Source organism: Oncorhynchus masou, chromosome 32 (assembly GCF_036934945.1).
Source record: "Oncorhynchus masou masou isolate Uvic2021 chromosome 32, UVic_Omas_1.1, whole genome shotgun sequence".
Classification (NCBI taxonomy): domain Eukaryota; kingdom Metazoa; phylum Chordata; class Actinopteri; order Salmoniformes; family Salmonidae; genus Oncorhynchus; species Oncorhynchus masou.
Genome location: NC_088243.1, coordinates 15,311,394 through 15,321,193, shown reverse-complemented (window position 1 = coordinate 15,321,193; position 9,800 = coordinate 15,311,394). Strand labels below are relative to the sequence as shown.

General features: G+C 45.4%; 1 pseudogene; it reads right to left on the bottom strand.

Annotated features, from left to right (window-relative positions):
* Positions 1–2,601: 2,601 nt before the first annotated feature.
* LOC135525624 (leucine-rich repeat transmembrane protein FLRT2-like) lies at positions 2,602–9,321 on the bottom strand (annotated as a pseudogene).
* Between the last annotated feature and the right edge of the window lie 479 nt (positions 9,322–9,800).

The window sequence follows — 9,800 nt, the reverse complement described above, 5'->3', positions numbered from 1 at the left end:
CTGAGGATGAGGGATGCAACTTACTACAGTACTCTATATGATTTTGGAATGTTAGAGATATAAAAGCAATCCCTCAATGTTCTACATCCCCTTAACAAGTGATTTGATATGGGACACAATACATTTTGTAACAAACAAATTGCAGTATCATCTCCCCAGACTTGGTTCTCAAGGGTAACATTCAGTGTTTCAGACTTTTCTTAATTATTCAGCCTACACATGTAAAGTCTGTTCCAAATTGGTGAGATCTGAAGAGACATGTTGATGGAAAATAACTCAAAGCATCATTATAGCTTCTCTACATAATTTGTGTATTTCACCCAGAGAAGACAGTAGCATCATGGATCAAATCTCTAAAAAATGATTTCTTAGTAGTCAGGAACATTCTGAGATCAAATGTGAAGTGAATTTAAAGTGAGGTAAAAGAAGAAAAGAAAAACAATACGACAAAAATAAATCATCAAATACCAGGAAATAGTTTTTTTTCAACAACAATTCAATGTCAATTGTATGTATATACAGTACAGTACACGTTTGTGCAAAAACATGGATTCAAAAGACATTACATTATGAGCGGATCATTTCAAGGCACATATAATGTAATACCATAACATCATTTTTTGTTGAACAAAAACTGAAATAGTTGCTTTCCATCTTTCTGGACAGACATGCTTGTTCCAGTTAACTCTGCTATGTGTTTAACACCCATCTTTCATTCTCAACTATAACAAACAGTACAGTTTCCTTACGCTGTAATTCTACTTAAAGGAAAGCGTAAGACGCAAACGTATGACTTGTGCATGAGTCAAGTCCATTCAAAAAATAACCTTTCAACAGCTTTGGAAACAATCAAAAGGTTCAACAAAGCTTGATTACTTCTACCGTTTCATAAACTCTATATCCAAGTTGTGGTAAGTGACCAGTGGCCAATAACATAGGAGTGGGTTGTTATTGAGAGAAATACTTGGATCAGGGCTTGTATTCGTAAAGCATTCCAGAGTAGGAGAGGTGAACTAGAATCAGGTCCCTCCTGTCCATTGAATTCTTATTCAATATGATCTAAAAGGCTAAACTGATCCTAGATCAGCACTCCAAACCAAGGAGTCCGTGCAGCTTTTACACCAACAGATCTCTCTGTTTTTTGTTGTTGTTGTGATATGTGAAGATGAGAGAGATGTCACTCACTGCAGCAGGACGACATCAGTAGAATCTCTGTTCAATACTAAGCAATGTCCAAGAAATGAATGTAATGACTAATTGACCATAATTAAAAACTCTGCCCTCTTGTGGTATATTTGAAAGCACAGAATCTGCTCACTCTCTCTCTCTCTCTCTCTCTCTCTCTCTCTCTCTCTCTCTCTCTCTCTCTCTCTCTCTCTCTCCCCCTCTATTTCTCTCTCTCCCCCCTCTATCTCTCTCTCCACCCCGTCTCACTCTCTCTATTTCTCTCTCTCTTTCTCACTCCCTCTGTCCCTCCCATCCTCTCTCTCTCTCTTTCTCACTCCCTCTGTCCCTCCCATCCTCTCTCTCTCTCTTTCTCACTCCCTCTGTCCCTCCCATCCTCTCTCTCTCCACCCCGTCTCTCTCTCTCTCTTTCTCACTCCCTCTGTCCCTCCCATCCTCTCTCTCTCTCTTTCTCACTCCCTCTGTCCCTCCCATCCTCTCTCTCTCTCTTTCTCACTCCCTCTGTCCCTCCCATCCTCTCTCTCTCTCTTTCTCACTCCCTCTGTCCCTCCCATCCTCTCTCTCTCTCTTTCTCACTCCCTCTGTCCCTCCCATCCTCTCTCTCTATCTTTCTCACTCCCTCTGTCCCTCCCATCCTCTCTCTCTATCTTTCTCACTCCCTCTGTCCCTCCCATCCTCTCTCTCTCTCTTTCTCACTCCCTCTGTCCCTCCCATCCTCTCTCTCTCTCTCTTTCTCACTCCCTCTGTCCCTCCCATCCTCTCTCTCTCTCTTTCTCACTCCCTCTGTCCCTCCCATCCTCTCTCTCTCTCTTTCTCACTCCCTCTGTCCCTCCCATCCTCTCTCTCTCTCTTTCTCACTCCCTCTGTCCCTCCCATCCTCTCTCTCTCTCTCTTTCTCACTCCCTCTGTCCCTCCCATCCTCTCTCTCTCTCTTTCTCACTCCCTCTGTCCCTCCCATCCTCTCTCTCTCTCTCTTTCTCACTCCCTCTGTCCCTCCCATCCTCTCTCTCTCTCTCTTTCTCACTCCCTCTGTCCCTCCCATCCTCTCTCTCTCTCTTTCTCACTCCCTCTGTCCCTCCCATCCTCTCTCTCTCTCTCTTTCTCACTCCCTCTGTCCCTCCCATCCTCTCTCTCTCTCTTTCTCACTCCCTCTGTCCCTCCCATCCTCTCTCTCTCCACCCCGTCTCTCTCTCTCTCTTTCTCACTCCCTCTGTCCCTCCCATCCTCTCTCTCTCCACCCCGTCTCTCTCTCTCTCTTTCTCACTCCCTCTGTCCCTCCCATCCTCCCTCTGTCCCTCCCATCCTCCCTCTGTCCCTCCCATCCTCCCTCTGTCCCTCCCATCCTCCCTCTGTCCCTCCCATCCTCCCTCTGTCCCTCCCATCCTCCCTCTGTCCCTCCCATCCTCCCTCTGTCCCTCCAAACTTTCTCTCTCAAATCCTTACCGTGAGAAAGGATTTCTCTCCAAATATAATTTCCTGAATGGCTGGTTTTATATTGGTTCTCTCTGTCACATTGAGTTGACACAGCAAGGCTAATTTACATAACCCCCAATTATTTCAATTCCCATTGCCAAAACATGGGATAGCCATATCTGTTATGGACACTGTGCTTGTTAGATTCATCACTGGTGAGGCAAATTTTTTAGCAATGAGTACACTGTCTGGCTATCACACGACTTCAAAATGGCCCAGTGGTTATGGAGCTCAAATCAGAACCAAACTGAATATAAAATGGCCCAGTGGTTATGGAGCTCAAATCAGAACCAAACTGAATATAAAATGGCCCAGTGGTTATGGAGCTCAAATCAGAACCAAACTGAATATAAAATGGCCCAGTGGTTATGGAGCTCAAATCAGAACCAAACTGAATATAAAATGGCCCAGTGGTTATGGAGCTCAAATCAGAACCAAACTGAATATAAAATGGCCCAGCGGTTATGGAGCTCAAATCAGAACCAAACTTTATATAAAATGATGAGAGAACTCTGATTGGACAAATCTGTCTGCACAGAACCGAGTAACACAACTTCAAGAAACCAATAACTTATAAATCAATTAGCATTTTAACTAAGGGAATATAAAAGGTAGCTGAATTCAACATTATAGTCCAGCTGGTGTATAAATTACATTGTAGACACAGTGGTCCAAGAAATATATACTGTACAGGGTACTGTATGTAGTTAAGTGTATGTGTTGATACAAAGGGGGTTCTATAACACTCTGTTGTGCAAAACCATCATGCACGGCAAAAGTCTGTGTCTGCTTGAACATTGTTCTTGCAATATACTGTGCTATTGTTCCCCACAGGGAAGTCTCTGAAGCCTATACCCCCATTAGGGGTATACATGGGCTGTATGCGGTAGTCTCCCTTCAGGAGCTGCTCGTTGTTCAGGGACACTATCTGGAAGCTGGTCTCAGTCATTTCCAGTATAGAGTTATCCTTTTTGGTTCCTGCCTCTCCATAGTCATCTTTTCTCCTGCCCTTGTTGTATTTCCAATTGGTTGAGGACGACCGGTCCTTCTTGTGCACGTGCCAGCAGAATATGCTGAGGAGAAGCACCAGGACAACAATCACAGCGCCTCCAATGAGGCCAGCCAGGAGGAAGGGAGAGCTGGGGTCCTGCTGGGTGGCCTGCTCCGGCCACAACGGACCTTTATTATTATCTGGACCATAGGAGACCGGCTTAGTCACAGCCTCTGAACACACTGTATCATCCTTGGGCCGGTAGTTATTGAACACGTCTAAGGGGATGACACAGATCCGGTAGGTGGATTTAGGCTCGAGGTTGGCCAACCGCATGCCCCGGTGCTCCCCTCCCACCATCCTATCCCGGACCGTGTCTCCAGACAGGCTGGGACCCATCTTGGCCCAGGTGACCTTGTAGGCTGTGACAGGGAAGGAGGCCACCCAGCTGACGTGGATGGCTGAACCGTTGAGTATGGTGAACTTGATTTGCAGGTTCTCCCGCTCTGGGTCCAGGGGTGGCAGGTTAGTCCTCTGTTCCCCGTCACTGGGAGGGGAAGAGGAGAAGAGAGGGGGTGTGGGTGAGGTGTGGGTGAGGAGGGGAGCTTGGAGGGGGGAGAGAGGGAGTGCATGTCTGATGGGGAGTTTGTCGAGGAGGGAGGGGAGCGGGAGGTCAGGCCTGGTGAGGTGGGGGGCAGGTTGTTGGGCGGCGGGGCAGTTGTGGTGCTGTGAGGGCACTGGATCAGCTCAGTGTTCAGCTCTCTGATTACCATGCCACGGACCCTCTCAGGCTTCTGGCACATGAAGCCGCGCACGTTGAGGGAGGTTGGCAGGGACTTTAACCACAGTATGACCCAGTTAATGCTGCAGTCACACAGCCAAAGGTTGTTCCGAACAGTGAGCTGTCTGAGGCTGACGAGGCCGTCAAAGACCCCCTGTGTCAGGGACTGCAGCTGGTTGTTGGAAATATCCAGTCTCTCTAGCCTTCTCAGTCCCTCGAAAGACGTCACAGGGATCTCATTCATCTGATTATCCTGAAAGTTCAGCTTCACCAGAACGTCCCCCGGGAGCAGCGGGGGTGGGTAGGTGAGGGAGTTCCGCGCCAGAGACAGCTCCCGGAGCATTACCAGGTCCTGGAAGGTTCCAGGTGCCACACCCTCGTCTGTCAGCAGGTTCCCATCCAGCAGGAGGCGTTCTAACCTCGTCACATTCCTGAACGCCTCCTCTGCGATAACCGCGATCCGGTTCTCGTCCAATCGCAGCTCTTTGAGATCTTCCGGTAGACCAATAGGGACGCTGCTCAGGTGATTCTTTGTAAGGAAGAGCATCTTGAGGCTGATTGCCTCTCTGAACGCCCCTTCTTCCACCCCAACCGTGGAGATGGAGTTATCATCCAGATGTAGCTCTTCCAGCCACAGCAGCTGGGCCAGTGCGGTCCGGGAAATGGTCTGGATATTGTTCTCCTGCAGGTGCAGCACCCGAACATTCTTGGGCAGGTTGATGGGGAACTCGTCAAGCTGGTTGCCGTAGAGATAGACATTCTCCACAGAGGCTACGTGGTGAAACTCCAAGGGGAAGCCAGCATTGTTTATCTGGTTGTTGTGGAGATACAGGGTCTTGTAGCCCTCTCCGATCCCTAGAGGCACCGAGGTCAGGCTCCTCTCATTGCAGTAAACAAAGGTCCTGTCACAGCGACACTCCTCTGGGCAGCTGGACCCGGACGCCCGGGAGAACTGCATGTGCAGGCCCAGCAGTATGGGTATCCATGGCCTGAGGAAAGAGACCCAGTCCTTATTCCACACACGCCCTGACTGATGGAGCTCCATTATTAACAATATGACATACAGGCGATTTGTCGTGAGAAAAATTACAAATTCCAACCAACAACCACCACAACAAAAAAAGGAACAAAAACGATAAAAATCCAAAGAGGAAAAAAATGTTCTGTAACAAGCTGTGTCTGCTTAGTTCCCTGCCCCAGCAGTCAGCAGTGGTGGAGCGGCGGCAGCAGCACTGCTGGAGGAGGCCTCTGGTGGTAATCCCTCAGTAATTGCCTGTCCTAAGCCTCCCAACACAAGAGCAATGGTCTCATTAAGCAATGCGCCTCCTTCGCCGGCCTCCATCCACGCTCGCTCGCTATGGGGACGACAGAAAAGCTCATCACATTTTCACTCTCAGTCAGCCGCTGCGGAGCACTGTGAGGGCCAATTTAAAATGGTGGCTACCAGAGAGCCGTGTAACGTACACTCAGGGTTATCATTGGAGGGCCCTCCCTCCTCCTTCTCTTCCTCTCTTTCAGTCTCTCTCTTGCTGTTTCTCTCTTTTGCTTCACACAAGGCTGGGCACAGACTGATGCAGCCACCGTTGGACTTGAAATTTGGATCCAGAGGCCTATTTCAAAGAAACAAATAAAGAAATCAGTGTGCTGTTCTTTCTTAGAATGTTTGTGTTTCCTCTATATAAACATAAAGGAATAATTTAATTTGAATAACTCAAAGACAAAGTGAAGAGTTGTCAATTGGATAGAACAGACTGGTGCATGGTAATGAGTTTGACTCTTATTTCATATTCCTCACCAGACATGTACTGCGGCAGTGGATATTATTTAAAGAAAGTTGATGTTGAACCATGCTCTTGTTGTAAAAATAATTAGATATCACTTACATTGAATTACAGTGTAATTATATTAGAATGAACAATGTAAGAAGTATTGTTTCTCATAATTACAAAGTTGTAAAAATCAAGTGTCTATGAAAATGTCAGTAAAGCATTGTGGGTTTAATCCATATCAAAATCAACAATGGAAACATAATCGTGTGGAAGGTTGTACTTTTTAAAAACTTCAGCATGTGCTGAAGCTGACAAGAAATGCTGAATGAACTCAACACAGAGAGACAAATAAATACATATAAAAACAAATGCATACATAAATTAATAAATAGATCAATAAATAAAGTAAATTGAGTCTGGAATAAAGACGAGCTGGCAAATGTCTTATGAGCGCTGAGTCGTGAAGTGAGTGATGCTGAAGAGATCACTGGCTCTGTGCACTCAAACTTGTAGAGGGCATTGAGGTGTTTAATCTGTCAAATGCCGCGGTGATGGACAGAGCTCTGCTCCACTGCACTCACAGGAAGCTCACAGGAAGCACAGAGCAGTCCTCCAATGGTAATGAGAAAGAGAGAGAGAGAGAGAGAGAGAGAGAGGGGGAGAGGGGGAAGGAGAGAGAGAGAGAGAGGGGGGAGAGGGGGAGAGGGAGAGAGAGAGAGAGAGAGAGAGGGGGGAGAGGGGGAGAGGGAGAGAGAGAGAGAGAGAGAGAGAGAGAGAGAGAGAGAGAGAGGGAGAGAGGGGGGAGATGCACATGACATGAAGAATAACATTTTATAACACAGCCCTTACACAGAGAGAGAGAGAGATGCACAGAAACATCAGTGAAAACAGTTCTACTTAAATAAAAAATGTTGTGATTCAGTTGTTTTCGTTAGAGGGGGAAGAGCAACTTGCAACTGAGGCTAAAGCTGGACATGATAAACATGGGCTGTCAACAGAGATAAAACTGGACAAATTTCTACTGTTTGGAGGGAAACTAAGATCGATGTGGACGACTACTTCTCTGAAGGAAGAGGTGCTGAATGCACAGGGTCACAAGACAAGACACAATACTCTAGTGAAGTTGAATGCCCTAAATATGCAGTTAATGACAATTGTGCTTTAAAACATACAACCTCCCTGGAGAGTTGACATATTTAATTAACTTGTTATGCAAAGAGAGTGTAAGAGAATACACTAAAGTGGGCCAATACAGTTTGTATTCAAGCAGTCACAAATAAACTTGCAACCCACCTCCCATAATTGACAATATCATCACTATCCATCTCAGACAGTATACATTTTTAAAGCTGTTTGGACTGATCTTCAGATATGACCACATTAATTAATTATAAAGGTAGTTAAGAGATGAAGGGGGCAGGTAATGATATTACACATGGCTGGCTGTCATTTCCTCAAATGTCATCCAAAATGGCTAAGACATTATCTGATGATGTAATGTAACTCTCCACTGTTTACACTGTCAGGGCAGGAGGATCAGAAGCCTGGCTGACAAGGAGGTTAGTTGGTGTGCCTCCCCCGCAAGGAATGGTAGAATGCAAAACATGGATCACCAGTTTCTATCTGGATACCTATTTATTTATCACAGGTAAAGCCTCGGCAACGTCCGTAAACACCTTGGCCGATGTCTCAATCATAGCCATCAATTTTAAGGTTGATTACAGTCGCCAGCAGCAGCGTAGGTAAAAGTTCCTCATCATTACCAATTTGTCACAGACCGCAGGTGAATTTCAAACGCTGCGCAAAAAGAGGGAATATAGCAGAGACTTGCGGTGCCAATATATTTAATGTCTGAAACGGCTCACTTGCAGTGTCTTATTCAAATACAATAAACAAATATAAATTGATTTTGTTGAAAATATGCAGTTAGTGTTGTAGGCTTGTTTTCCATTTCGAAATAAACATAATATGTGTGCGTAAAACATATGCGTAAAATCCAAGTAATTATATTTTAGTTAAAGCAGCAATCTGCGACTGCTACATCAACTTAAAAATGTATGGTTTATGCCCATTGATACTTAAAGAATAGAACTTATGAATGCCTCATGACCTTAGTTTAACTGTCATACCACACCGAAACCCAAAACACAAGCTTGCTTTACTCTATTGCTTGTAAACAATGCAATTGTAAACAAACAATGTATAGCCTCAAAACATAGTTGAAACTACAATTGTTATATCATGGATGGTCAGTCCTTGCATCCATAGCTCTGTGTCTATGAATTTGAGAGTGGTGACATTAGTCCAGCCCCATCCATCCCTCAGCTATTTATCAAATCAGTGGCGGGGTACCACTCTGTTATTGTTTCAAAAGCAGATTGCCCATTTAAAGTTTTAAAATATATATGTATATTTACCATCGCAGGGCTATTATATACCGAGTGGACAGCGTAGTATGTATTTCATAACGCATGTCCAGATGTTAGCGATAAAACGTAGGATAGCCTTTCGGCTACCAGTAAGACGGGCAACAACAAAGTAATGTCTTACTTCACCTTTTTCGGAGATGCTGAAAGCCGTTTTACTGTATATCCATTGAGCATGGTGAACTATCCCTGTTCAGATCCCCCCAGTAAATGACACCTAGCGCAGGCGTTTACAATTTCAGGCAAAGCTGCGATTCCACATCTTGACGGGTGTACTCCGTAGTCCTAGTGACTCTGTCCGAGAGTCCCCGAAGGTGGGTGGTGTTGCGGGGGGCATGCTGTCCACTTGGGTCCGGGTCCAGGCAACGATTCAGTTTATCCGCAGTACGATGCCCCAGCAGCAGTCCTTTGCCTCTTGGGCTGGTTCAGAGGCGCCCCCGAGTTCCGTGTTGCCTTCAAAAGATTAAATGATTACATTAGGCGAAGAACGGGGGACTTTTGGCACCCACCCCTTCCCGGTGTACACCCGAATGCAGTGGCAGAGCGCTTTTCCCAATACAGCGGTCCGATCTCCCAGTCACAGTGACTAACATCGGATAGTTTATTGCTAATGCAAGAATTGCCTTTTCCCCTTGAAACGCTTGGGAGACGTTTACTGCAATCAATTCAGCTGATAGCGATCTCTCCTCACTGCCACTGCTCTCTCTCTCTCTCTCTCTCTCTCTCTCTCTCTCTCTCTCTCTCTCTCTCTCTCTCTCTCTCTCTCTCTCTCTCTCTCTCTAATTCAATGCAAAGGAGCTTTATTGGCATCTGTTTAAATTGGCACAGCAAGTGAAATAAACAATAAACAAAAGTGAGAAGAAATAAATGCATAAAAAAAACTTTCAGAAAATAACAGTCAACATTGCGCTCACAGCGGTTTCAAAAAGATAAAGACATTTCTAGTGTTATATTATCAGCTGTCTACCGTGTTTTAGCTATCTACCGTGTTTTAGCTATCTAGCTATCGAGCATTGTGCAAGTCGTTGTAGTACACTAGTGGGGGAAGATAAAGAAACAGATGACTATTTGTGGTATTTACAATGTTGTTTGTATTTCTCTTAACAGATATGGGACTTTATCAATGTTTGTTTTGTTTTTAAAATCTGTGTGGGTCTGTGTGATCTGTGGGAAAT